The sequence below is a fragment of the Hyla sarda genome, chromosome 4 (genome assembly GCF_029499605.1).
Source record: "Hyla sarda isolate aHylSar1 chromosome 4, aHylSar1.hap1, whole genome shotgun sequence".
Classification (NCBI taxonomy): Eukaryota; Metazoa; Chordata; class Amphibia; order Anura; family Hylidae; genus Hyla; species Hyla sarda.
The window spans coordinates 20710245-20735254 of record NC_079192.1 but is presented as its reverse complement, the minus strand read 5'-3'; the positions used below and the strand labels follow the sequence as shown (position 1 = coordinate 20735254).

Below are 25010 nucleotides of genomic sequence, written 5' to 3'. Positions count from 1 at the left end.
AGACAGTGACAAAGAGCCCAAACCAAAAGCTCAGTAGGCAATCAGAAACAAAATCCAACAATCAAAATCCAACCCTCTGGACCTCTCTTCCTTCAGGTTAAAATGCTAAGAAATATGTAATGAGTTATGTGATGGCCAAGTGGACAAGAAATCCAATGAGATCCCCCTTTCAAACTTCAAATCCTGTCCTCCGTAGAATATTTTATGGGAATTTTCCAAGAAATGTATCTCCTAAACTTTATGCTTATGAAACCTAAAAAATAACACTGTGTGTTTACCTGACAGCATATCCGTTTCCTCCTTCATTCTCGGAATCCTCAGGTCTGACCTTTCAATAGGCAACTGTAACAGACAGTGACAAAGAGCCCAAACCAAAAGCTCAGTAGGCAAACAGAAACAAAATCCAACAATCAATCCTAAAGCCCTAAACTGAAGGACCCAGTAGACATGGGAGACACTGCAGAAATCAGAGACATCAGAGAAATGCAACTTCCGAGAAAGCTGTGATGGCCGAGTGGTTAAGGCGTTGGACTTGAAATCCAATGGGGTCTCCCCGCATAGGTTCAAATCCTGTTCACAGCGCTAGGCTCTATATTTTGAAAGATTAAACCTTGCAATTGAAAGCTCAAGCAAAAGAAGTTTTGAGAGCTAAGTAAAACAACACTCATTTTGCAATGGGGTTTTCCCGCACGGGTTCAAATCCTGTTTACAGCGGTGTATTTTATGCGCCGAGGGAGAGAAATCTGGTGAGAGCAAGATTGCCCAAACTCAATAGTGAGGGGATGTATAAGTAATGTAAAGAAAGCCTTTCACATCCACCCTCTGGACCTACCCTATCTCTTCCTTCTGGTTAAAATGGTAAGAAATATGTAAAGAGTTATGTGATGACCAAGTGGACAAGAAATCCAATAAGATCCCCTTTTCAAACTTCAAATCCTGTGCTCCGTAGAATATTTCATGGGAATTATCCCAAAAAAATATATCTCCTAAACTTTATACATATGAAACCTAAAAAATAACACTGTATGTTTTCCTGACAGCATATCCGTTTCCTCCTTCATTCTCGGAAACCTCAGGTCTGACCTTTCAATAGGCAACTGTAACAGACAGTGACAAAGAGCCCAAACCAAAAGCTCAGTAGGCAATCAGAAACAAAATCCAACAATCAATCCTAAAGCCCTAAACTGAAGGACCCAGTAGACATGGGAGACACTGCAGAAATCAGAGACATCGGAGAAATGCACCTTTCGAGAAAGCTGTGATGGCCGAGTGGTTGAGGCGTTGGACTTGAAATCCAATGGGGTCTCCCCACATAGGTTCAAATCCTGTTCACAGCGCTAGGCTCATTATTTTGAAAGATTAAACCTTGCAATTGAAAGTTCAAGCAAAAGAAGTTTTGAGAGCTAAGTAAAACAACACTCATTTTGCAATGGGGTTTTCCCGCACAGGTTCAAATTCTGTTTACAGCTGTGTATTTTATGCGCCGAGGGAGAGAAATCTGGTGAGAGCAAGATTGCCCGAACTCAATAGTGAGGGGATGTATAAGTAATGTAAAGAAAGCCTTTCACTTCCACCCTCTGGACCTCTCTTCCTTCAGGTTAAAATGGTAAGAAATATGTAAAGAGTTATGTGATGACCAAGTGGACAAGAAATCCAATAAGATCCCCCTTTCAAACTTCAAATCCTGTCCTCCGTAGAATATTTCATGGGAATTATCCCAAAAATATATCTCCTAAACTTTATACATATGAAACCTAAAAAATAACACTGTATGTTTTCCTAACAGCATATCGGTTTCCTCCTTCATTCTCGGAAACCTCAGGTCTGACCTTTCAATAGGCAAATGTAACAGACAGTGACAAAGAGCCCAAACCAAAAGCTCAGTAGGCAATCAGAAACAAAATCCAACAATCAAAATCCAACCCTCTGGACCTCTCTTCCTTCAGGTTAAAATGCTAAGAAATATGTAAAGAGTTATGTGATGGCCAAGTGGACAAGAAATCCAATGAGATCCCCCTTTCAAACTTCAAATCCTGTCCTCCGTAGAATATTTTATGGGAATTTTCCAAGAAATGTATCTCCTAAACTTTATGCATATGAAACCTAAAAAATAACACTGTATGTTTACCTGACAGCATATCCGTTTCCTCCTTCATTCTCGGAATCCTCAGGTCTGACCTTTCAATAGGCAACTGTAACAGACAGTGACAAAGAGCCCAAACCAAAAGCTCAGTAGGCAATCAGAAACATAATCTAACAATCAATCCTAAAGCCCTAAACTGAAGGACCCAGTAGACATGGAAGACACTGCAGAAATCAGAGACATCAGAGAAATGTAACTTCCGAGAAAGCTGTGATGGCCGAGTGGTTAAGGTGTTGGACTTGAAATCTAGTGGGGTCTCCCCACATAGGTTCAAATCCTGTTCACAGCGCTAGGCTCTATATTTTGAAAGATTAAACCTTGCAATTGAAAGTTCAAGCAAAATAAGTTTTGAGAGCTAAGTAAAACAACACTCATTTTGCAATGGGGTTTTCCCGCACAGGTTCAAATCCTGTTTACAGCGGTGTATTTTATGCGCCGAGGGAGAGGAATCTGGTGAGAGCAAGATTACCTGAACTCAATAATGAGGGGATGTATAAGTAATGTAAAGAAAGCCTTTCACTTCCACCCTCTGGACCTGCCCTATCTCTTCCTTCAGGTTAAAATGCTAAAAAATATGTAAAGAGTTATGTGATGGCCAAGTGGACAAGAGATCCAATGAGATCCCCCTTTCAAACTTCAAATCCTGTCCTCCGTAGAATATTTTATGGGAATTTTCCAAGAAATGTATCTCCTAAACTTTATGCTTATGAAACCTAAAAAATAACACTGTGTGTTTACCTGACAGCATATCCGTTTCCTCCTTCATTCTCGGAATCCTCAGGTCTGACCTTTCAATAGGCAACTGTAACAGACAGTGACAAAGAGCCCAAACCAAAAGCTCAGTAGGCAATCAGAAACAAAATCCAACAATCAATCCTAAAGCCCTAAACTGAAGGACCCAGTAGACATGGGAGACACTGCAGAAATCAGAGACATCAGAGAAATGCACCTTCCGAGAAAGCTGTGATGGCCGAGTGGTTAAGGCGTTGAACTTGAAATCCAATGGGGTCTCCCCGCATAGGTTCAAATCCTGTTCACAGCGCTAGGCTCTATATTTTGAAAGATTAAACCTTGCAATTGAAAGCTCAAGCAAAAGAAGTTTTGAGAGCTAAGTAAAACAACACTCATTTTGCAATGGGGTTTTCCCGCACGGGTTCAAATCCTGTTTACAGCGGTGTATTTTATGCGCCGAGGGAGAGAAATCTGGTGAGAGCAAGATTGCCCAAACTCAATAGTGAGGGGATGTATAAGTAATGTAATAAAAGCCTTTCACATCCACCCTCTGGACCTACCCTATCTCTTCCTTCTGGTTAAAATGGTAAGAAATATGTAAAGAGTTATGTGATGACCAAGTGGACAAGAAATCCAATAAGATCCCCCTTTCAAACTTCAAATCCTGTGCTCCGTAGAATATTTCATGGGAATTATCCCCAAAAAATATATCTCCTAAACTTTATACATATGAAACCTAAAAAATAACACTGTATGTTTTCCTGACAGCATATCCGTTTCCTCCTTCATTCTCGGAAACCTCAGGTCTGACCTTTCAATAGGCAACTGTAACAGACAGTGACAAAGAGCCCAAACCAAAAGCTCAGTAGGCAATCAGAAACAAAATCCAACAATCAATCCTAAAGCCCTAAACTGAAGGACCCAGTAGACATGGGAGACACTGCAGAAATCAGAGACATCAGAGAAATGCAACTGCAGAGAAAGCTGTGATGGCCGAGTGGTTAAGGCGTTGGACTTGAAATCCAATGGGGTCGCCCCGCATAGGTTCAAATCCTGTTCACAGCGCTAGGCTCTTCATTTTGAAAGATTAAACCTTGCAATTGAAAGTTCAAGCAAAAGAAGTTTTGAGAGCTAAGTAAAACAACACTCATTTTGCAATGGGGTTTTCCCGCACAGGTTCAAATCCTGTTTACAGCGGTGTATTTTATGCGCTGAGGGAGAGAAATCTGGTGAGAGCAAGATTGCACAAACTCAATAGTGAGGGGATGTATAAGTAATGTAAGGAAAGCCTTTCACATCCACCCTCTGGACCTACCCTATCTCTTCCTTCTGGTTAAAATGGTAAGAAATATGTAAAGAGTTGTGTGATGGCCAAGTGGACAAGAAATCCAATGAGATCCCCCTTTCAAACTTCAAATCCTGTCCTCCGTAGAATATTTCATGGGAATTATCCCAGAAATATATCTCCTAAACTTTATACATATGAAACCTAAAAAATAACACTGCATGTTTTCCTGACAGCATATTCGTTTCCTCCTTCATTCTCGGAAACCTCAGGTCTGACCTTTCAATAGGCAACTGTAACAGACAGTGACAAAGAGCCCAAACCAAAAGCTCAGTAGGCAATCAGAAACATAATCCAACAATCAATCCTAAAGCCCTAAACTGAAGGACCCAGTAGACATGGAAGACACTGAAGAAATCAGAGACATCGGAGAAATGCAACGTCCGAGAAAGCTGTGATGGCCGAGTGGTTAAGGCGTTGGACTTAAAGTCCAATGGAGTTTCCCCGCACAGTTTCAAATCCTGTTCACAGTGCTAGGCTCTATATTTTGAAATATTAAAAATTGCAATTGAAAGTTCAAGCAAAAGAAGTTTTGAGAGCTAAGTAAAACAACACTCATTATGCAATAGGGTTTTCCCGCACAGGTTCAAATCCTGTTTACAGCTGTGTATTTTATGCGCCGAGGGAGAGAAATCTGGTGCGAGCAAGATTGCCCAAACTCAATAGTGAGGGGATGTATAAGTAATGTAAAGAAAGCCTTTCACATCCACCCTCTGGACCTACCCTATCTTTTCCTTCTGGTTAAAATGGTAAGAAATATGTAAAGAGTTATGTGATGACCAAGTGGACAAGAAATCCAATAAGATCCCCCTTTCAAACTTCAAATCCTGTCCTCCGTAGAATATTTCATGGGAATTATCCCAAAAATATATCTCCTAAACTTTATACATATGAAACCTAAAAAATAACACTGTATGTTTTCCTGACAGCATATCCGTTTCCTCCTTCATTCTCGGAAACCTCAGGTCTGACCTTTCAATAGGCAACTGTAACAGACAGTGACAAAGAGCCCAAACCAAAAGCTCAGTAGGCAATCAGAAACAAAATCCAACAATCAATCCTAAAGCCCTAAACTGAAGGACCCAGTAGACATGGGAGACACTGCAGAAATCAGAGACATCAGAGAAATACAACTTCTGAGAAAGCTGTGATGGCAGAGTGGTTAAGGCGTTGGACTTGAAATCCAATGGGGTCGCCCCGCATAGGTTCAAATCCTGTTCACCGCGCTAGGCTCTATATTTTGAAAGATTAAACCTTGCAATTGAAAGTTCAAGCAAAAGAAGTTTTGAGAGCTAAGTAAAACAACACTCATTTTGGAATGGGGTTTCCCCGCACAGGTTCAAATTCTGTTTACAGCTGTGTATTTTATGCGCCAAGGGAGAGAAATCTGGTGAGAGCAAGATTGCACGTACTCAATAGTGAGGGGATGTATAAGTAATGTAAAGAAAGCCTTTCACATCCACCCTCTGGACCTACCCTATCTCTTCCTTCAGGTTAAAATGGTAAGAAATATGTAAAGAGTTGTGTGATGGCCAAGTGGACAAGAAATCCAATGAGATCCCCCTTTCAAACTTCAAATCCTGTCCTCCGTAGAATATTTCATGGGAATTTTCCCAGAAATGTATCTCCTAAACTTTATACATATGAAAACTAAAAAATAACACTGTGTGTTTACCTGACAGCATATCCATTTCCTCCTTCATTCTCGGAAACCTCAGGTCTGACCTTTCAATAGGCAACTGTAACAGACAGTGACAAAGAGCCCAAACCAAAAGCTCAGTAGGCAATCAGAAACATAATCTAACAATCAATCCTAAAGCCCTAAACTGAAGTACCCAGTAGACATGGAAGACACTGCAGAAATCAGAGACATCGGAGACACGCAACTTTCGAGAAAGCTGTGATGGCCGAGTGGTTAAGGTGTTGGACTTGAAATCCAATGGGATTTCCCCGCATAGGTTCAAATCCTGTTAAAAATGCTAGGCTCTATATTTTGAAAGATTAAACCTTGCAATTGAAAGTTCAAGCAAAAGAAGTTTTGAGAGCTAAGTAAAACAACACTCATTTTGCAATGGGGTTTTCCCGCACGGGTTCAAATCCTGTTTACAGCGGTGTATTTTATGCGCCGAGGGAGAGAAATCTGGTGAGAGCAAGATTGCCCAAACTCAATAGTGAGGGGATGTATAAGTAATGTAAAGAAAGCCTTTCATATCCACCCTCTGGACCTACCCTATCTCTTCCTTCTGGTTAAAATGGTAAGAAATATGTAAAGAGTTATGTGATGACCAAGTGGACAAGAAATCCAATGAGATCCCCCTTTCAAACTTCAAATCCTGTCCTCCGTAGAATATTTTATGGGAATTTTCCAAGAAATGTATCTCCTAAACTTTATGCTTATGAAACCTAAAAAATAACACTGTGTGTTTACCTGACAGCATATCCGTTTCCTCCTTCATTCTCGGAATCCTCAGGTCTGACCTTTCAATAAGCAACTGTAACAGACAGTGACAAAGAGCCCAAACCAAAAGCTCAGTAGGCAATCAGAAACATAATCTAACAATCAATCCTAAAGCCCTAAACTGAAGGACCCAGTAGACATGGAAGACACTGCAGAAATCAGAGACATCGGAGAAACACGAATTACGAGAAAGCTGTGATGGCCGAGTGGTTAAGGCGGTGGACTTAAAGTCCAATGGAGTCTCCCCGCACAGTTTCAAATCCTGTTCACAGCGCTAGGCTCTAGATTTTGAAATATTAAAAATTGCAATTGAAAGTTCAAGCAAAAGAAGTTTTGAGAGCTAAGTAAAACAACACTCATTATGCAATAGGGTTTTCCCGCACAGGTTCAAATCCTGTTTACAGCTGTGTATTTTATGCGCCGAGGGAGAGAAATCTGGTGAGAGCAAGATTGCCCAAACTCAATAGTGAGGGGATGTATAAGTAATGTAAAGAAAGCCTTTCACATCCACCCTCTGGACCTACCCTATCTTTTCCTTCTGGTTAAAATGGTAAGAAATATGTAAAGAGTTATGTGATGACCAAAAGGAGAAGAAATCCAATAAGATCCCCCTTTCAAACTTCAAATCCTTTCCTCCGTAGAATATTTCATGGGAATTATCCCAAAAATATATCTCCTAAACTTTATACATATGAAACCTAAAAAATAACACTGTATGTTTTCCTGACAGCATATCCGTTTCCTCCTTCATTCTCGGAAACCTCAGGTCTGACCTTTCAATAGGCAACTGTAACAGACAGTGACAAAGAGCCCAAACCAAAAGCTCAGTAGGCAATCAGAAACAAAATCCAACAATCAATTCTAAAGCCCTAAACTGAAGGACCCAGTAGACATGGGAGACACTGCAGAAATCTGAGACATCAGAGAAATGCAACTTCAGAGAAAGCTGTGATGGCCGAGTGGTTAAGGCGTTGGACTTGAAATCCAATGGTGTCTCCCCGTATAGGTTCAAATCCTGTTCACAGCGCTAGGCTCTTCATTTTGAAAGATTAAACCTTGCAATTGAAAGTTCAAGCAAAAGAAGTTTTGAGAGCTAAGTAAAACAACACTCATTATGCAATAGGGTTTTCCCGCACAGGTTCAAATCCTGTTTACAGCTGTGTATTTTATGCGCCGAGGGAGAGAAATCTGGTGAGAGCAAGATTGCCCAAACTCAATAGTGAGGGGATGTATAAGTAATGTAAAGAAAGCCTTTCACATCCACCCTCTGGACCTACCCTATCTTTTCCTTCTGGTTAAAATGGTAAGAAATATGTAAAGAGTTATGTGATGACCAAGTGGAGAAGAAATCCAATAAGATCCCCCTTTCAAACTTCAAATCCTTTCCTCCGTAGAATATTTCATGGGAATTATCCCAAAAATATATCTCCTAAACTTTATACATATGAAACCTAAAAAATAACACTGTATGTTTTCCTGACAGCATATCCGTTTCCTCCTTCATTCTCGGAAACCTCAGGTCTGACCTTTCAATAGGCAACTGTAACAGACAGTGACAAAGAGCCCAAACCAAAAGCTCAGTAGGCAATCAGAAACAAAATCCAACAATCAAAATCCAACCCTCTGGACCTCTCTTCCTTCAGGTTAAAATGCTAAGAAATATGTAATGAGTTATGTGATGGCCAAGTGGACAAGAAATCCAATGAGATCCCCCTTTCAAACTTCAAATCCTGTCCTCCGTAGAATATTTTATGGGAATTTTCCAAGAAATGTATCTCCTAAACTTTATGCTTATGAAACCTAAAAAATAACACTGTGTGTTTACCTGACAGCATATCCGTTTCCTCCTTCATTCTCGGAATCCTCAGGTCTGACCTTTCAATAGGCAACTGTAACAGACAGTGACAAAGAGCCCAAACCAAAAGCTCAGTAGGCAATCAGAAACAAAATCCAACAATCAATCCTAAAGCCCTAAACTGAAGGACCCAGTAGACATGGGAGACACTGCAGAAATCAGAGACATCAGAGAAATGCAACTTCCGAGAAAGCTGTGATGGCCGAGTGGTTAAGGCGTTGGACTTGAAATCCAATGGGGTCTCCCCGCATAGGTTCAAATCCTGTTCACAGCGCTAGGCTCTATATTTTGAAAGATTAAACCTTGCAATTGAAAGCTCAAGCAAAAGAAGTTTTGAGAGCTAAGTAAAACAACACTCATTTTGCAATGGGGTTTTCCCGCACGGGTTCAAATCCTGTTTACAGCGGTGTATTTTATGCGCCGAGGGAGAGAAATCTGGTGAGAGCAAGATTGCCCAAACTCAATAGTGAGGGGATGTATAAGTAATGTAAAGAAAGCCTTTCACATCCACCCTCTGGACCTACCCTATCTCTTCCTTCTGGTTAAAATGGTAAGAAATATGTAAAGAGTTATGTGATGACCAAGTGGACAAGAAATCCAATAAGATCCCCTTTTCAAACTTCAAATCCTGTGCTCCGTAGAATATTTCATGGGAATTATCCCAAAAAAATATATCTCCTAAACTTTATACATATGAAACCTAAAAAATAACACTGTATGTTTTCCTGACAGCATATCCGTTTCCTCCTTCATTCTCGGAAACCTCAGGTCTGACCTTTCAATAGGCAACTGTAACAGACAGTGACAAAGAGCCCAAACCAAAAGCTCAGTAGGCAATCAGAAACAAAATCCAACAATCAATCCTAAAGCCCTAAACTGAAGGACCCAGTAGACATGGGAGACACTGCAGAAATCAGAGACATCAGAGAAATGCAACTTCAGAGAAAGCTGTGATGGCCGAGTGGTTAAGGCGTTGGACTTGAAATCCAATGGGGTCTCCCCGTATAGGTTCAAATCCTGTTCACAGCGCTAGGCTCTTCATTTTGAAAGATTAAACCTTGCAATTGAAAGTTCAAGCAAAAGAAGTTTTGAGAGCTAAGTAAAACAACACTCATTATGCAATAGGGTTTTCCCGCACAGGTTCAAATCCTGTTTACAGCTGTGTATTTTATGCGCCGAGGGAGAGAAATCTGGTGAGAGCAAGATTGCCCAAACTCAATAGTGAGGGGATGTATAAGTAATGTAAAGAAAGCCTTTCACATCCACCCTCTGGACCTACCCTATCTTTTCCTTCTGGTTAAAATGGTAAGAAATATGTAAAGAGTTATGTGATGACCAAGTGGAGAAGAAATCCAATAAGATCCACCTTTCAAACTTCAAATCCTTTCCTCCGTAGAATATTTCATGGGAATTATCCCAAAAATATATCTCCTAAACTTTATACATATGAAACCTAAAAAATAACACTGTATGTTTTCCTGACAGCATATCCGTTTCCTCCTTCATTCTCGGAAACCTCAGGTCTGACCTTTCAATAGGCAACTGTAACAGACAGTGACAAAGAGCCCAAACCAAAAGCTCAGTAGGCAATCAGAAACAAAATCCAACAATCAATCCTAAAGCCCTAAACTGAAGGACCCAGTAGACATGGGAGACAATACAGAAATCAGAGACATCAGAGAAATGTAACTTCCGAGAAAGCTGTGATGGCCGAGTGGTTAAGGTGTTGGACTTGAAATCTAGTGGGGTCTCCCCACATAGGTTCAAATCCTGTTCACAGCGCTAGGCTCTATATTTTGAAAGATTAAACCTTGCAATTGAAAGTTCAAGCAAAAGAAGTTTTGAGAGCTAAGTAAAACAACACTCCTTTTGCAATGGGGTTTCCCCGCACAGGTTCAAATTCTGTTTACAGCTGTGTATTTTATGCGCCAAGGGAGAGAAATCTGGTGAGAGCAAGATTGCACGTACTCAATAGTGAGGGGATGTATAAGTAATGTAAAGAAAGCCTTTCACATCCACCCTCTGGACCTACCCTATCTCTTCCTTCAGGTTAAAATGGTAAGAAATATGTAAAGAGTTGTGTGATGGCCAAGTGGACAAGAAATCCAATGAGATCCCCCTTTCAAACTTCAAATCCTGTCCTCCGTAGAATATTTCATGGGAATTTTCCCAGAAATGTATCTCCTAAACTTTATACATATGAAAACTAAAAAATAACACTGTGTGTTTACCTGACAGCATATCCATTTCCTCCTTCATTCTCGGAAACCTCAGGTCTGACCTTTCAATAGGCAACTGTAACAGACAGTGACAAAGAGCCCAAACCAAAAGCTCAGTAGGCAATCAGAAACATAATCTAACAATCAATCCTAAAGCCCTAAACTGAAGTACCCAGTAGACATGGAAGACACTGCAGAAATCAGAGACATCGGAGACACGCAACTTTCGAGAAAGCTGTGATGGCCGAGTGGTTAAGGTGTTGGACTTGAAATCCAATGGGATTTCCCCGCATAGGTTCAAATCCTGTTAAAAATGCTAGGCTCTATATTTTGAAAGATTAAACCTTGCAATTGAAAGTTCAAGCAAAAGAAGTTTTGAGAGCTAAGTAAAACAACACTCATTATGCAATAGGGTTTTCCCGCACAGGTTCAAATCCTGTTTACAGCTGTGTATTTTATGCGCCGAGGGAGAGAAATCTGGTGAGAGCAAGATTGCCCAAACTCAATAGTGAGGGGATGTATAAGTAATGTAAAGAAAGCCTTTCACATCCACCCTCTGGACCTACCCTATCTTTTCCTTCTGGTTAAAATGGTAAGAAATATGTAAAGAGTTATGTGATGACCAAGTGGAGAAGAAATCCAATAAGATCCCCCTTTCAAACTTCAAATCCTTTCCTCCGTAGAATATTTCATGGGAATTATCCCAAAAATATATCTCCTAAACTTTATACATATGAAACCTAAAAAATAACACTGTATGTTTTCCTGACAGCATATCCGTTTCCTCCTTCATTCTCGGAAACCTCAGGTCTGACCTTTCAATAGGCAACTGTAACAGACAGTGACAAAGAGCCCAAACCAAAAGCTCAGTAGGCAATCAGAAACAAAATCCAACAATCAAAATCCAACCCTCTGGACCTCTCTTCCTTCAGGTTAAAATGCTAAGAAATATGTAATGAGTTATGTGATGGCCAAGTGGACAAGAAATCCAATGAGATCCCCCTTTCAAACTTCAAATCCTGTCCTCCGTAGAATATTTTATGGGAATTTTCCAAGAAATGTATCTCCTAAACTTTATGCTTATGAAACCTAAAAAATAACACTGTGTGTTTACCTGACAGCATATCCGTTTCCTCCTTCATTCTCGGAATCCTCAGGTCTGACCTTTCAATAGGCAACTGTAACAGACAGTGACAAAGAGCCCAAACCAAAAGCTCAGTAGGCAATCAGAAACAAAATCCAACAATCAATCCTAAAGCCCTAAACTGAAGGACCCAGTAGACATGGGAGACACTGCAGAAATCAGAGACATCAGAGAAATGCAACTTCCGAGAAAGCTGTGATGGCCGAGTGGTTAAGGCGTTGGACTTGAAATCCAATGGGGTCTCCCCGCATAGGTTCAAATCCTGTTCACAGCGCTAGGCTCTATATTTTGAAAGATTAAACCTTGCAATTGAAAGCTCAAGCAAAAGAAGTTTTGAGAGCTAAGTAAAACAACACTCATTTTGCAATGGGGTTTTCCCGCACGGGTTCAAATCCTGTTTACAGCGGTGTATTTTATGCGCCGAGGGAGAGAAATCTGGTGAGAGCAAGATTGCCCAAACTCAATAGTGAGGGGATGTATAAGTAATGTAAAGAAAGCCTTTCACATCCACCCTCTGGACCTACCCTATCTCTTCCTTCTGGTTAAAATGGTAAGAAATATGTAAAGAGTTATGTGATGACCAAGTGGACAAGAAATCCAATAAGATCCCCTTTTCAAACTTCAAATCCTGTGCTCCGTAGAATATTTCATGGGAATTATCCCAAAAAAATATATCTCCTAAACTTTATACATATGAAACCTAAAAAATAACACTGTATGTTTTCCTGACAGCATATCCGTTTCCTCCTTCATTCTCGGAAACCTCAGGTCTGACCTTTCAATAGGCAACTGTAACAGACAGTGACAAAGAGCCCAAACCAAAAGCTCAGTAGGCAATCAGAAACAAAATCCAACAATCAATCCTAAAGCCCTAAACTGAAGGACCCAGTAGACATGGGAGACACTGCAGAAATCAGAGACATCAGAGAAATGCAACTTCAGAGAAAGCTGTGATGGCCGAGTGGTTAAGGCGTTGGACTTGAAATCCAATGGGGTCTCCCCGTATAGGTTCAAATCCTGTTCACAGCGCTAGGCTCTTCATTTTGAAAGATTAAACCTTGCAATTGAAAGTTCAAGCAAAAGAAGTTTTGAGAGCTAAGTAAAACAACACTCATTATGCAATAGGGTTTTCCCGCACAGGTTCAAATCCTGTTTACAGCTGTGTATTTTATGCGCCGAGGGAGAGAAATCTGGTGAGAGCAAGATTGCCCAAACTCAATAGTGAGGGGATGTATAAGTAATGTAAAGAAAGCCTTTCACATCCACCCTCTGGACCTACCCTATCTTTTCCTTCTGGTTAAAATGGTAAGAAATATGTAAAGAGTTATGTGATGACCAAGTGGAGAAGAAATCCAATAAGATCCCCCTTTCAAACTTCAAATCCTTTCCTCCGTAGAATATTTCATGGGAATTATCCCAAAAATATATCTCCTAAACTTTATACATATGAAACCTAAAAAATAACACTGTATGTTTTCCTGACAGCATATCCGTTTCCTCCTTCATTCTCGGAAACCTCAGGTCTGACCTTTCAATAGGCAACTGTAACAGACAGTGACAAAGAGCCCAAACCAAAAGCTCAGTAGGCAATCAGAAACAAAATCCAACAATCAAAATCCAACCCTCTGGACCTCTCTTCCTTCAGGTTAAAATGCTAAGAAATATGTAATGAGTTATGTGATGGCCAAGTGGACAAGAAATCCAATGAGATCCCCCTTTCAAACTTCAAATCCTGTCCTCCGTAGAATATTTTATGGGAATTTTCCAAGAAATGTATCTCCTAAACTTTATGCTTATGAAACCTAAAAAATAACACTGTGTGTTTACCTGACAGCATATCCGTTTCCTCCTTCATTCTCGGAATCCTCAGGTCTGACCTTTCAATAGGCAACTGTAACAGACAGTGACAAAGAGCCCAAACCAAAAGCTCAGTAGGCAATCAGAAACAAAATCCAACAATCAATCCTAAAGCCCTAAACTGAAGGACCCAGTAGACATGGGAGACACTGCAGAAATCAGAGACATCAGAGAAATGCAACTTCCGAGAAAGCTGTGATGGCCGAGTGGTTAAGGCGTTGGACTTGAAATCCAATGGGGTCTCCCCGCATAGGTTCAAATCCTGTTCACAGCGCTAGGCTCTATATTTTGAAAGATTAAACCTTGCAATTGAAAGCTCAAGCAAAAGAAGTTTTGAGAGCTAAGTAAAACAACACTCATTTTGCAATGGGGTTTTCCCGCACGGGTTCAAATCCTGTTTACAGCGGTGTATTTTATGCGCCGAGGGAGAGAAATCTGGTGAGAGCAAGATTGCCCAAACTCAATAGTGAGGGGATGTATAAGTAATGTAAAGAAAGCCTTTCACATCCACCCTCTGGACCTACCCTATCTCTTCCTTCTGGTTAAAATGGTAAGAAATATGTAAAGAGTTATGTGATGACCAAGTGGACAAGAAATCCAATAAGATCCCCTTTTCAAACTTCAAATCCTGTGCTCCGTAGAATATTTCATGGGAATTATCCCAAAAAAATATATCTCCTAAACTTTATACATATGAAACCTAAAAAATAACACTGTATGTTTTCCTGACAGCATATCCGTTTCCTCCTTCATTCTCGGAAACCTCAGGTCTGACCTTTCAATAGGCAACTGTAACAGACAGTGACAAAGAGCCCAAACCAAAAGCTCAGTAGGCAATCAGAAACAAAATCCAACAATCAATCCTAAAGCCCTAAACTGAAGGACCCAGTAGACATGGGAGACACTGCAGAAATCAGAGACATCAGAGAAATGCAACTTCTGAGAAAGCTGTGATGGCCGAGTGGTTAAGGCGTTGGACTTGAAATCCAATGGGGTCTCCCCGTATAGGTTCAAATCCTGTTCACAGCGCTAGGCTCTTCATTTTGAAAGATTAAACCTTGCAATTGAAAGTTCAAGCAAAAGAAGTTTTGAGAGCTAAGTAAAACAACACTCATTATGCAATAGGGTTTTCCCGCACAGGTTCAAATCCTGTTTACAGCTGTGTATTTTATGCGCCGAGGGAGAGAAATCTGGTGAGAGCAAGATTGCCCAAACTCAATAGTGAGGGGATGTATAAGTAATGTAAAGAAAGCCTTTCACATCCACCCTCTGGACGTACCCTATCTTTTCCTTCTGGTTAAAATGGTAAGAAATATGTAAAGAGTTATGTGATGACCAAGTGGAGAAGAAATCCAATAAGATCCACCTTTCAAACTTCAAATCCTTTCCTCCGTAGAATATTTCATGGGAATTATCCCAAAAATATATCTCCTAAACTTTATACATATGAAACCTAAAAAATAACACTGTATGTTTTCCTGACAGCATATCCGTTTCCTCCTTCATTCTCGGAAACCTCAGGTCTGACCTTTCAATAGGCAACTGTAACAGACAGTGACAAAGAGCCCAAACCAAAAGCTCAGTAGGCAATCAGAAACAAAATCCAACAATCAATCCTAAAGCCCTAAACTGAAGGACCCAGTAGACATGGGAGACAATACAGAAATCAGAGACATCAGAGAAATGCAACTTCAGAGAAAGCTGTGATGGCCGAGTGGTTAAGGCGTTGGACTTGAAATCCAATGGGTTCTCCCCGCATAGGTTCAAATCCTGTTCACAGCGCTAGGTTCTATATTTTGAAAGATTAAACCTTGCAATTGAAAGTTCAAGCAAAAGAAGTTTTGAGAGCTAAGTAAAACAACACTCCTTTTGCAATGGGGTTTCCCCGCACAGGTTCAAATTCTGTTTACAGCTGTGTATTTTATGCGCCAAGGGAGAGAAATCTGGTGAGAGCAAGATTGCACGTACTCAATAGTGAGGGGATGTATAAGTAATGTAAAGAAAGCCTTTCACATCCACCCTCTGGACCTACCCTATCTCTTCCTTCAGGTTAAAATGGTAAGAAATATGTAAAGAGTTGTGTGATGGCCAAGTGGACAAGAAATCCAATGAGATCCCCCTTTCAAACTTCAAATCCTGTCCTCCGTAGAATATTTCATGGGAATTTTCCCAGAAATGTATCTCCTAAACTTTATACATATGAAAACTAAAAAATAACACTGTGTGTTTACCTGACAGCATATCCATTTCCTCCTTCATTCTCGGAAACCTCAGGTCTGACCTTTCAATAGGCAACTGTAACAGACAGTGACAAAGAGCCCAAACCAAAAGCTCAGTAGGCAATCAGAAACATAATCTAACAATCAATCCTAAAGCCCTAAACTGAAGTACCCAGTAGACATGGAAGACACTGCAGAAATCAGAGACATCGGAGACACGCAACTTTCGAGAAAGCTGTGATGGCCGAGTGGTTAAGGTGTTGGACTTGAAATCCAATGGGATTTCCCCGCATAGGTTCAAATCCTGTTAAAAATGCTAGGCTCTATATTTTGAAAGATTAAACCTTGCAATTGAAAGTTCAAGCAAAAGAAGTTTTGAGAGCTAAGTAAAACAACACTCATTATGCAATAGGGTTTTCCCGCACAGGTTCAAATCCTGTTTACAGCTGTGTATTTTATGCGCCGAGGGAGAGAAATCTGGTGAGAGCAAGATTGCCCAAACTCAATAGTGAGGGGATGTATAAGTAATGTAAAGAAAGCCTTTCACATCCACCCTCTGGACCTACCCTATCTTTTCCTTCTGGTTAAAATGGTAAGAAATATGTAAAGAGTTATGTGATGACCAAGTGGAGAAGAAATCCAATAAGATCCCCCTTTCAAACTTCAAATCCTTTCCTCCGTAGAATATTTCATGGGAATTATCCCAAAAATATATCTCCTAAACTTTATACATATGAAACCTAAAAAATAACACTGTATGTTTTCCTGACAGCATATCCGTTTCCTCCTTCATTCTCGGAAACCTCAGGTCTGACCTTTCAATAGGCAACTGTAACAGACAGTGACAAAGAGCCCAAACCAAAAGCTCAGTAGGCAATCAGAAACAAAATCCAACAATCAAAATCCAACCCTCTGGACCTCTCTTCCTTCAGGTTAAAATGCTAAGAAATATGTAATGAGTTATGTGATGGCCAAGTGGACAAGAAATCCAATGAGATCCCCCTTTCAAACTTCAAATCCTGTCCTCCGTAGAATATTTTATGGGAATTTTCCAAGAAATGTATCTCCTAAACTTTATGCTTATGAAACCTAAAAAATAACACTGTGTGTTTACCTGACAGCATATCCGTTTCCTCCTTCATTCTCGGAATCCTCAGGTCTGACCTTTCAATAGGCAACTGTAACAGACAGTGACAAAGAGCCCAAACCAAAAGCTCAGTAGGCAATCAGAAACAAAATCCAACAATCAATCCTAAAGCCCTAAACTGAAGGACCCAGTAGACATGGGAGACACTGCAGAAATCAGAGACATCAGAGAAATGCAACTTCCGAGAAAGCTGTGATGGCCGAGTGGTTAAGGCGTTGGACTTGAAATCCAATGGGGTCTCCCCGCATAGGTTCAAATCCTGTTCACAGCGCTAGGCTCTATATTTTGAAAGATTAAACCTTGCAATTGAAAGCTCAAGCAAAAGAAGTTTTGAGAGCTAAGTAAAACAACACTCATTTTGCAATGGGGTTTTCCCGCACGGGTTCAAATCCTGTTTACAGCGGTGTATTTTATGCGCCGAGGGAGAGAAATCTGGTGAGAGCAAGATTGCCCAAACTCAATAGTGAGGGGATGTATAAGTAATGTAAAGAAAGCCTTTCACATCCACCCTCTGGACCTACCCTATCTCTTCCTTCTGGTTAAAATGGTAAGAAATATGTAAAGAGTTATGTGATGACCAAGTGGACAAGAAATCCAATAAGATCCCCTTTTCAAACTTCAAATCCTGTGCTCCGTAGAATATTTCATGGGAATTATCCCAAAAAAATATATCTCCTAAACTTTATACATATGAAACCTAAAAAATAACACTGTATGTTTTCCTGACAGCATATCCGTTTCCTCCTTCATTCTCGGAAACCTCAGGTCTGACCTTTCAATAGGCAACTGTAACAGACAGTGACAAAGAGCCCAAACCAAAAGCTCAGTAGGCAATCAGAAACAAAATCCAACAATCAATCCTAAAGCCCTAAACTGAAGGACCCAGTAGACATGGGAGACACTGCAGAAATCAGAGACATCAGAGAAATGCAACTTCAGAGAAAGCTGTGATGGCCGAGTGGTTAAGGCGTTGGACTTGAAATCCAATGGGGTCTCCCCGTATAGGTTCAAATCCTGTTCACAGCGCTAGGCTCTTCATTTTGAAAGATTAAACCTTGCAATTGAAAGTTCAAGCAAAAGAAGTTTTGAGAGCTAAGTAAAACAACACTCATTATGCAATAGGGTTTTCCCGCACAGGTTCAAATCCTGTTTACAGCTGTGTATTTTATGCGCCGAGGGAGAGAAATCTGGTGAGAGCAAGATTGCCCAAACTCAATAGTGAGGGGATGTATAAGTAATGTAAAAAAAGCCTTTCACATCCACCCTCTGGACCTACCCTATCTTTTCCTTCTGGTTAAAATGGTAAGAAATATGTAAAGAGTTATGTGATGACCAAGTGGAGAAGAAATCCAATAAGATCCACCTTTCAAACTTCAAATCCTTTCCTCCGTAGAATATTTCATGGGAATTATCCCAAAAATATATCTCCTAAACTTTATACATATGAAACCTAAAAAATAACACTGTATGTTTTCCTGACAGCATATCCGTTTCCTCCTTCATTCTCGGAAACCTCAGGTCTGACCTTTCAATAGGCAACTGTAACAGACAGTGACAAAGAGCCCAAACCAAAAGCTCAGTAGGCAATCAGAAACAAAATCCAACAATCAATCCTAAAGCCCTAAACTGAAGGACCCAGTAGACATGGGAGACAATACAGAAATCAGAGACATCAGAGAAATGCAACTTCAGAGAAAGCTGTGATGGCCGAGTGGTTAAGGCGTTGGACTTGAAATCCAATGGGTTCTTCCCGCATAGGTTCAAATCCTGTTCACAGCGCTAGGTTCTATATTTTGAAAGATTAAACCTTGCAATTGAAAGTTCAAGCAAAAGAAGTTTTGAGAGCTAAGTAAAACAACACTCCTTTTGCAATGGGGTTTTCCCGCACAGGTTCAAATTCTGTTTACAGCTGTGTATTTTATGCGCCGAGGGAGAGAAATCTGGTGAGAGCAAGATTGCCCGAACTCAATAGTGAGGGGATGTATAAGTAATGTAAAGAAAGCCTTTCACATCCACCCTCTGGACCTACCCTATCTCTTCCTTCAGGTTAAAATGGTAAGAAATATGTAAAGAGTTATGTGATGACCAAGTGGACAAGAAATCCAATAAGATCCCCCTTTCAAACTTCAAATCCTGTCCTCCGTAGAATATTTCATGGGAATTATCCCAAAAATATATCTCCTAAACTTTATACATATGAAACCTAAAAAATAACACTGTATGTTTTCCTGACAGCATATCCGTTTCCTCCTTCATTCTCGGAAACCTCAGGTCTGACCTTTCAATAGGCAACTGTAACAGACAGTGACAAAGAGCCCAAACCAAAAGCTCAGTAGGCAATCAGAAACAAAATCCAACAATCAATCCTAAAGCCCTAAACTGAAGGACCCAGTAGACATGGGAGACACTGCAGAAATCAGAGACATCAGAGAAATGCACCTTCCGAGAAAGCTGTGATGGCCGAGTGGTTAAGGCGTTGGACTTGAAATCCAATGGGGTCTCCCCGCATAGGTTCAAATCCTGTTCACAGCGCTAGGCTCTATATTTTGAAAGATTAAACCTTGCAATTGAAAGCTCAAGCAAAAGAAGTTTTGAGAGCTAAGTAAAACAACACTCATTTTGCAATGGGGTTTTCCCGCACGGGTTCAAATCCTGTTTACAGCGGTGTATTTTATGCGCCGAGGGAGAGAAATCTGGTGAGAGCAAGATTGCCCGAACTCAATAGTGAGGGGATGTATAAGTAATGTAAAGAAAGCCTTTCACATCCACCCTCTGGACCTACCCTATCTCTTCCTTCAGGTTAAAATGGTAAGAAATATGTAAAGAGTTGTGTGATGGCCAAGTGGACAAGAAATCCAATGAGATCCCCCTTTCAAACTTCAAATCCTGTCCTCCGTAGAATATTTCATGGGAATTTTCCCAGAAATGAATCTCCTAAACTTTATACATATGAAAACTAAAAAATAACACTGTGTGTTTACCTGACAGCATATCCATTTCCTCCTTCATTCTCGGAAACCTCAGGTCTGACCTTTCAATAGGCAACTGTAACAGACAGTGACAAAGAGCCCAAACCAAAAGCTCAGTAGGCAATCAGAAACATAATCCAACAATCAATCCTAAAGCCCTAAACTGAAGGACCCAGTAGACATGGGAGACACTGCAGAAATCAGAGACATCGGAGAAATACACCTTCCGAGAAAGCTGTGATGGCCGAGTGGTGAAGGCGATGGACTTGAAATCCAATGGGGTTTCCCCACATAGGTTCAAATCCTGTTCACAGCGCTAGGCTCTATATTTTGAAAGATTAAACCTTGCAATTGAAAGTTCAAGCAAAAGAAGTTTTGAGAGCTAAGTAAAACAACACTAATTTTGCAATGGGGTTTTCCCGCACAGGTTCAAATTCTTTTTACAGCTGTGTATTTTATGCGCCGAGGGAGAGAAATCTGGTGAGAGCAAGATTGCCCGAACTCAATAGTGAGGGGATGTATAAGTAATGTAAAGAAAGCCTTTCACTTCCACCCTCTGGACCTGCCCTATCTCTTCCTTCAGGTTAAAATGCTAAGAAATATGTAAAGAGTTATGTGATGGCCAAGTGGACAAGAAATCCAATGAGATCCCCCTTTCAAACTTCAAATCCTGTCCTCCGTAGAATATTTTAAGGGAATTTTCCCAGAAATGTATCTCCTAAACTTTATGCTTATGAAACCTAAAAAATAACACTGTGTGTTTACCTGACAGCATATCCGTTTCCTCCTTCATTCTCGAAAACCTCTGGTCTGACCTTTCAATAGGCAACTGTAACAGACAGTGACAAAGAGCCCAAACCAAAAGCTCAGTAGGCAATCAGAAACATAATCTAACAATCAATCCTAAAGCCCTAAACCGAAGGACCCAGTAGACATGGAAGAAACTGCAGAAATCAGAGACATCGGAGACACGCAACTTTCGAGAAAGCTGTGATGGCAGAGTGGTTAAGGCGTTGGACTTGAAATCCAATGGGGTCTCCCCGCATAGGTTCAAATCCTGTTCACAGCGCTAGGCTCTATATTTTGAAAGATTAAACCTTGCAATTGAAAGTTCAAGCAAAAGAAGTTTTGAGAGCTAAGTAAAACAACACTCATTTTGCAATGGTGTTTTCCCGCACAGGTTCAAATCCTGTTTATAGCGGTGTATTTTATGCGCCGAGGGAGAGGAATCTGGTGAGAGCAAGATTACCCGAACTCAATAGTGAGGGGATGTATAAGTAATGTAAAGAAAGCCTTTCACTTCCACCCTCTGGACCTACCCTATCTCTTCCTTCAGGTTAAAATGGTAAGAAATATGTAAAGAGTTATGTGATGACCAAGTGGACAAGAAATCCAATAAGATCCCCCTTTCAAACTTCAAATCCTGTCCTCCGTAGAATATTTCATGGGAATTATCCCAAAAATATATCTCCTAAACTTTATACATATGAAACCTAAAAAATAACACTGTATGTTTTCCTGACGGCATATCCGTTTCCTCCTTCATTCTCGGAAACCTCAGGTCTGACCTTTCAATAGGCAACTGTAACAGACAGTGACAAAGAGCCCAAACCAAAAGCTCAGTAGGCAATCAGAAACAAAATCCAACAATCAAAATCCAACCCTCTGGACCTCTCTTCCTTCAGGTTAAATTGCTAAGAAATATGTAATGAGTAATGTGATGGCCAAGTGGACAAGAAATCCAATGAGATCCCCCTTTCAAACTTCAAATCCTGTCCTCCGTAGAATATTTTATGGGAATTTTCCAAGAAATGTATCTCCTAAACTTTATGCTTATGAAACCTAAAAAATAACACTGTGTGTTTACCTGACAGCATATCCGTTTCCTCCTTCATTCTCGGAATCCTCAGGTCTGACCTTTCAATAGGCAACTGTAACAGACAGTGACAAAGAGCCCAAACCAAAAGCTCAGTAGGCAATCAGAAACAAAATCCAACAATCAATCCTAAAGCCCTAAACTGAAGGACCCAGTAGACATGGGAGACACTGCAGAAATCAGAGACATCAGAGAAATGCAACTTCCGAGAAAGCTGTGATGGCCGAGTGGTTAAGGCGTTGGACTTGAAATCCAATGGGGTCTCCCCGCATAGGTTCAAATCCTGTTCACAGCGCTAGGCTCTATATTTTGAAAGATTAAACCTTGCAATTGAAAGCTCAAGCAAAAGAAGTTTTGAGAGCTAAGTAAAACAACACTCATTTTGCAATGGGGTTTTCCCGCACGGGTTCAAATCCTGTTTACAGCGGTGTATTTTATGCGCCGAGGGAGAGAAATCTGGTGAGAGCAAGATTGCCCAAACTCAATAGTGAGGGGATGTATAAGTAATGTAAAGAAAGCCTTTCACATCCACCCTCTGGACCTACCCTATCTCTTCCTTCTGGTTAAAATGGTAAGAAATATGTAAAGAGTTATGTGATGACCAAGTGGACAAGAAATCCAATAAGATCCCCTTTTCAAACTTCAAATCCTGTGCTCCGTAGAATATTTCATGGGAATTATCCCAAAAAAATATATCTCCTAAACTTTATACATATGAAACCTAAAAAATAACACTGTATGTTTTCCTGACAGCATATCCGTTTCCTCCTTCATTCTCGGAAACCTCAGGTCTGACCTTTCAATAGGCAACTGTAACAGACAGTGACAAAGAGCCCAAACCAAAAGCTCAGTAGGCAATCAGAAACAAAATCCAACAATCAATCCTAAAGCCCTAAACTGAAGGACCCAGTAGACATGGGAGACACTGCAGAAATCAGAGACATCAGAGAAATGCAACTTCAGAGAAAGCTGTGATGGCCGAGTGGTTAAGGCGTTGGACTTGAAATCCAATAGGGTCTCCCCGTATAGGTTCAAATCCTGTTCACAGCGCTAGGCTCTTCATTTTGAAAGATTAAACCTTGCAATTGAAAGTTCAAGCAAAAGAAGTTTTGAGAGCTAAGTAAAACAACACTCATTATGCAATAGGGTTTTCCCGCACAGGTTCAAATCCTGTTTACAGCTGTGTATTTTATGCGCCGCGGGAGAGAAATCTGGTGAGAGCAAGATTGCCCAAACTCAATAGTGAGGGGATGTATAAGTAATGTAAAGAAAGCCTTTCACATCCACCCTCTGGACCTACCCTATCTTTTCCTTCTGGTTAAAATGGTAAGAAATATGTAAAGAGTTATGTGATGACCAAGTGGAGAAGAAATCCAATAAGATCCCCCTTTCAAACTTCAAATCCTTTCCTCCGTAGAATATTTCATGGGAATTATCCCAAAAATATATCTCCTAAACTTTATACATATGAAACCTAAAAAATAACACTGTATGTTTTCCTGACAGCATATCCGTTTCCTCCTTCATTCTCGGAAACCTCAGGTCTGACCTTTCAATAGGCAACTGTAACAGACAGTGACAAAGAGCCCAAACCAAAAGCTCAGTAGGCAATCAGAAACAAAATCCAACAATCAAAATCCAACCCTCTGGACCTCTCTTCCTTCAGGTTAAAATGCTAAGAAATATGTAATGAGTTATGTGATGGCCAAGTGGACAAGAAATCCAATGAGATCCCCCTTTCAAACTTCAAATCCTGTCCTCCGTAGAATATTTTATGGGAATTTTCCAAGAAATGTATCTCCTAAACTTTATGCTTATGAAACCTAAAAAATAACACTGTGTGTTTACCTGACAGCATATCCGTTTCCTCCTTCATTCTCGGAATCCTCAGGTCTGACCTTTCAATAGGCAACTGTAACAGACAGTGACAAAGAGCCCAAACCAAAAGCTCAGTAGGCAATCAGAAACATAATCTAACAATCAATCCTAAAGCCCTAAACTGAAGGACCCAGTAGACATGGAAGACACTGCAGAAATCAGAGACATCGGAGAAACACAAATTCTGAGAAAGCTGTGATGGCCTGGTGGTTAAGGCGTTGGACTTGAAATCCAATGCGGTCTCCCCGCACAGGTTCAAATCCTGTTCACAGCGCTAGGTTCTATATTTTGAAAGATTAAACCTTGCAATTGAAAGTTCAAGCAAAAGAAGTTTTGAGAGCTAAGTAAAACAACACTAATTTTGCAATGGGGTTCCCCGCACAGGTTCAAATTCTGTTTACAGCTGTGTATTTTATGCGCAGAGGGAGAGAAATCTGGTGAGAGCAAGATTGCCCGAACTCAACAGTGAGGGGATGTATAAGTAATGTAAAGAAAGCCTTTCACATCCACCCTCTGGACCTACCCTATCTCTTCCTTCTGGTTAAAATGGTAAGAAATATGTAAAGAGTTATGTGATGACCAAGTGGACAAGAAATCCAATAAGATCCCCCTTTCAAACTTCAAATCCTGTCCTCCGTAGAATATTTCATGGGAATTATCCCAAAAATATATCTCCTAAATTTTATACATATGAAACCTAAAAAATAACACTGTATGTTTTCCTGACAGCATATCCATTTCCTCCTTCATTCTCCGAAACCTCAGGTCTGACCTTTCAGTAGGCAACTGTAACAGACAGTGACAAAGAGCCCAAACCAAAAGCTCAGTAGGCAATCAGAAACAAAATCCAACAATCAATCCTAAAGCCCTAAACTGAAGGACCCAGTAGACATGGGAGACACTGCAGAAATCAGAGACATCAGAGAAATGCAACTTCCGAGAAAGCTGTGATGGCCGAGTGGTTAAGGCGTTGGACTTGAAATCCAATGGGGTCTCCCCGCATAGGTTCAAATCCTGTTCACAGCGCTAGGCTCTATATATTGAAAGATTAAACCTTGCAATTGAAAGTTCAAGCAAAAGAAGTTTTGAGAGCTAAGTAAAACAACACTCATTTTGCAATGGGGTTTCCCCGCACAGGTTCAAATTCTGTTTATAGCTGTGTATTTTA

The 25010-nt window shown here is 40.5% G+C and overlaps 30 non-coding genes across 30 annotated transcripts; all 30 read left to right on the top strand.

Annotated features, from left to right (window-relative positions):
• The first annotated feature begins 500 nt into the window (after positions 1-500).
• Positions 501-582, top strand: TRNAS-UGA (transfer RNA serine (anticodon UGA)). Its single transcript has one exon. It is a non-coding gene; the product is annotated as a tRNA-Ser (tRNA).
• A 673-nt stretch (positions 583-1255) lies between these two features.
• Positions 1256-1337, top strand: TRNAS-UGA (transfer RNA serine (anticodon UGA)). The gene has a single exon. It is a non-coding gene; the product is annotated as a tRNA-Ser (tRNA).
• Positions 1338-2350: 1013 nt separating this feature from the next.
• Positions 2351-2432, top strand: TRNAS-UGA (transfer RNA serine (anticodon UGA)). Its single transcript has one exon. It is a non-coding gene; the product is annotated as a tRNA-Ser (tRNA).
• Positions 2433-3103: 671 nt separating this feature from the next.
• Positions 3104-3185, top strand: TRNAS-UGA (transfer RNA serine (anticodon UGA)). The gene has a single exon. It is a non-coding gene; the product is annotated as a tRNA-Ser (tRNA).
• A 673-nt stretch (positions 3186-3858) lies between these two features.
• TRNAS-UGA (transfer RNA serine (anticodon UGA)) lies at positions 3859-3940 on the top strand. The gene has a single exon. It is a non-coding gene; the product is annotated as a tRNA-Ser (tRNA).
• Positions 3941-4611: 671 nt separating this feature from the next.
• TRNAL-UAA (transfer RNA leucine (anticodon UAA)) lies at positions 4612-4693 on the top strand. The gene has a single exon. It is a non-coding gene; the product is annotated as a tRNA-Leu (tRNA).
• A 671-nt stretch (positions 4694-5364) lies between these two features.
• On the top strand, positions 5365-5446 carry TRNAS-UGA (transfer RNA serine (anticodon UGA)). Its single transcript has one exon. It is a non-coding gene; the product is annotated as a tRNA-Ser (tRNA).
• Positions 5447-6117: 671 nt separating this feature from the next.
• Positions 6118-6331, top strand: TRNAS-UGA (transfer RNA serine (anticodon UGA)). The gene is made up of 2 exons: positions 6118-6154; positions 6287-6331. It is a non-coding gene; the product is annotated as a tRNA-Ser (tRNA).
• Positions 6332-6870: 539 nt separating this feature from the next.
• TRNAL-UAA (transfer RNA leucine (anticodon UAA)) lies at positions 6871-7084 on the top strand. The gene is made up of 2 exons: positions 6871-6907; positions 7040-7084. It is a non-coding gene; the product is annotated as a tRNA-Leu (tRNA).
• Positions 7085-7623: 539 nt separating this feature from the next.
• TRNAS-UGA (transfer RNA serine (anticodon UGA)) lies at positions 7624-7705 on the top strand. The gene has a single exon. It is a non-coding gene; the product is annotated as a tRNA-Ser (tRNA).
• A 1020-nt stretch (positions 7706-8725) lies between these two features.
• On the top strand, positions 8726-8807 carry TRNAS-UGA (transfer RNA serine (anticodon UGA)). The gene has a single exon. It is a non-coding gene; the product is annotated as a tRNA-Ser (tRNA).
• A 673-nt stretch (positions 8808-9480) lies between these two features.
• On the top strand, positions 9481-9562 carry TRNAS-UGA (transfer RNA serine (anticodon UGA)). Its single transcript has one exon. It is a non-coding gene; the product is annotated as a tRNA-Ser (tRNA).
• A 671-nt stretch (positions 9563-10233) lies between these two features.
• Positions 10234-10315, top strand: TRNAS-UGA (transfer RNA serine (anticodon UGA)). Its single transcript has one exon. It is a non-coding gene; the product is annotated as a tRNA-Ser (tRNA).
• A 674-nt stretch (positions 10316-10989) lies between these two features.
• Positions 10990-11068, top strand: TRNAS-UGA (transfer RNA serine (anticodon UGA)). Its single transcript has one exon. It is a non-coding gene; the product is annotated as a tRNA-Ser (tRNA).
• Positions 11069-12088: 1020 nt separating this feature from the next.
• On the top strand, positions 12089-12170 carry TRNAS-UGA (transfer RNA serine (anticodon UGA)). Its single transcript has one exon. It is a non-coding gene; the product is annotated as a tRNA-Ser (tRNA).
• Positions 12171-12843: 673 nt separating this feature from the next.
• Positions 12844-12925, top strand: TRNAS-UGA (transfer RNA serine (anticodon UGA)). The gene has a single exon. It is a non-coding gene; the product is annotated as a tRNA-Ser (tRNA).
• A 1020-nt stretch (positions 12926-13945) lies between these two features.
• Positions 13946-14027, top strand: TRNAS-UGA (transfer RNA serine (anticodon UGA)). Its single transcript has one exon. It is a non-coding gene; the product is annotated as a tRNA-Ser (tRNA).
• Positions 14028-14700: 673 nt separating this feature from the next.
• TRNAS-UGA (transfer RNA serine (anticodon UGA)) lies at positions 14701-14782 on the top strand. The gene has a single exon. It is a non-coding gene; the product is annotated as a tRNA-Ser (tRNA).
• A 671-nt stretch (positions 14783-15453) lies between these two features.
• TRNAS-UGA (transfer RNA serine (anticodon UGA)) lies at positions 15454-15535 on the top strand. The gene has a single exon. It is a non-coding gene; the product is annotated as a tRNA-Ser (tRNA).
• A 674-nt stretch (positions 15536-16209) lies between these two features.
• TRNAS-UGA (transfer RNA serine (anticodon UGA)) lies at positions 16210-16288 on the top strand. The gene has a single exon. It is a non-coding gene; the product is annotated as a tRNA-Ser (tRNA).
• A 1020-nt stretch (positions 16289-17308) lies between these two features.
• TRNAS-UGA (transfer RNA serine (anticodon UGA)) lies at positions 17309-17390 on the top strand. Its single transcript has one exon. It is a non-coding gene; the product is annotated as a tRNA-Ser (tRNA).
• A 673-nt stretch (positions 17391-18063) lies between these two features.
• TRNAS-UGA (transfer RNA serine (anticodon UGA)) lies at positions 18064-18145 on the top strand. Its single transcript has one exon. It is a non-coding gene; the product is annotated as a tRNA-Ser (tRNA).
• Positions 18146-18816: 671 nt separating this feature from the next.
• TRNAS-UGA (transfer RNA serine (anticodon UGA)) lies at positions 18817-18898 on the top strand. The gene has a single exon. It is a non-coding gene; the product is annotated as a tRNA-Ser (tRNA).
• A 671-nt stretch (positions 18899-19569) lies between these two features.
• TRNAS-UGA (transfer RNA serine (anticodon UGA)) lies at positions 19570-19651 on the top strand. Its single transcript has one exon. It is a non-coding gene; the product is annotated as a tRNA-Ser (tRNA).
• A 671-nt stretch (positions 19652-20322) lies between these two features.
• Positions 20323-20404, top strand: TRNAS-UGA (transfer RNA serine (anticodon UGA)). The gene has a single exon. It is a non-coding gene; the product is annotated as a tRNA-Ser (tRNA).
• Positions 20405-21075: 671 nt separating this feature from the next.
• On the top strand, positions 21076-21157 carry TRNAS-UGA (transfer RNA serine (anticodon UGA)). The gene has a single exon. It is a non-coding gene; the product is annotated as a tRNA-Ser (tRNA).
• A 1020-nt stretch (positions 21158-22177) lies between these two features.
• TRNAS-UGA (transfer RNA serine (anticodon UGA)) lies at positions 22178-22259 on the top strand. The gene has a single exon. It is a non-coding gene; the product is annotated as a tRNA-Ser (tRNA).
• Positions 22260-22932: 673 nt separating this feature from the next.
• Positions 22933-23014, top strand: TRNAS-UGA (transfer RNA serine (anticodon UGA)). Its single transcript has one exon. It is a non-coding gene; the product is annotated as a tRNA-Ser (tRNA).
• A 1020-nt stretch (positions 23015-24034) lies between these two features.
• TRNAS-UGA (transfer RNA serine (anticodon UGA)) lies at positions 24035-24116 on the top strand. The gene has a single exon. It is a non-coding gene; the product is annotated as a tRNA-Ser (tRNA).
• A 670-nt stretch (positions 24117-24786) lies between these two features.
• Positions 24787-24868, top strand: TRNAS-UGA (transfer RNA serine (anticodon UGA)). Its single transcript has one exon. It is a non-coding gene; the product is annotated as a tRNA-Ser (tRNA).
• The last annotated feature ends 142 nt before the right edge of the window (positions 24869-25010 follow it).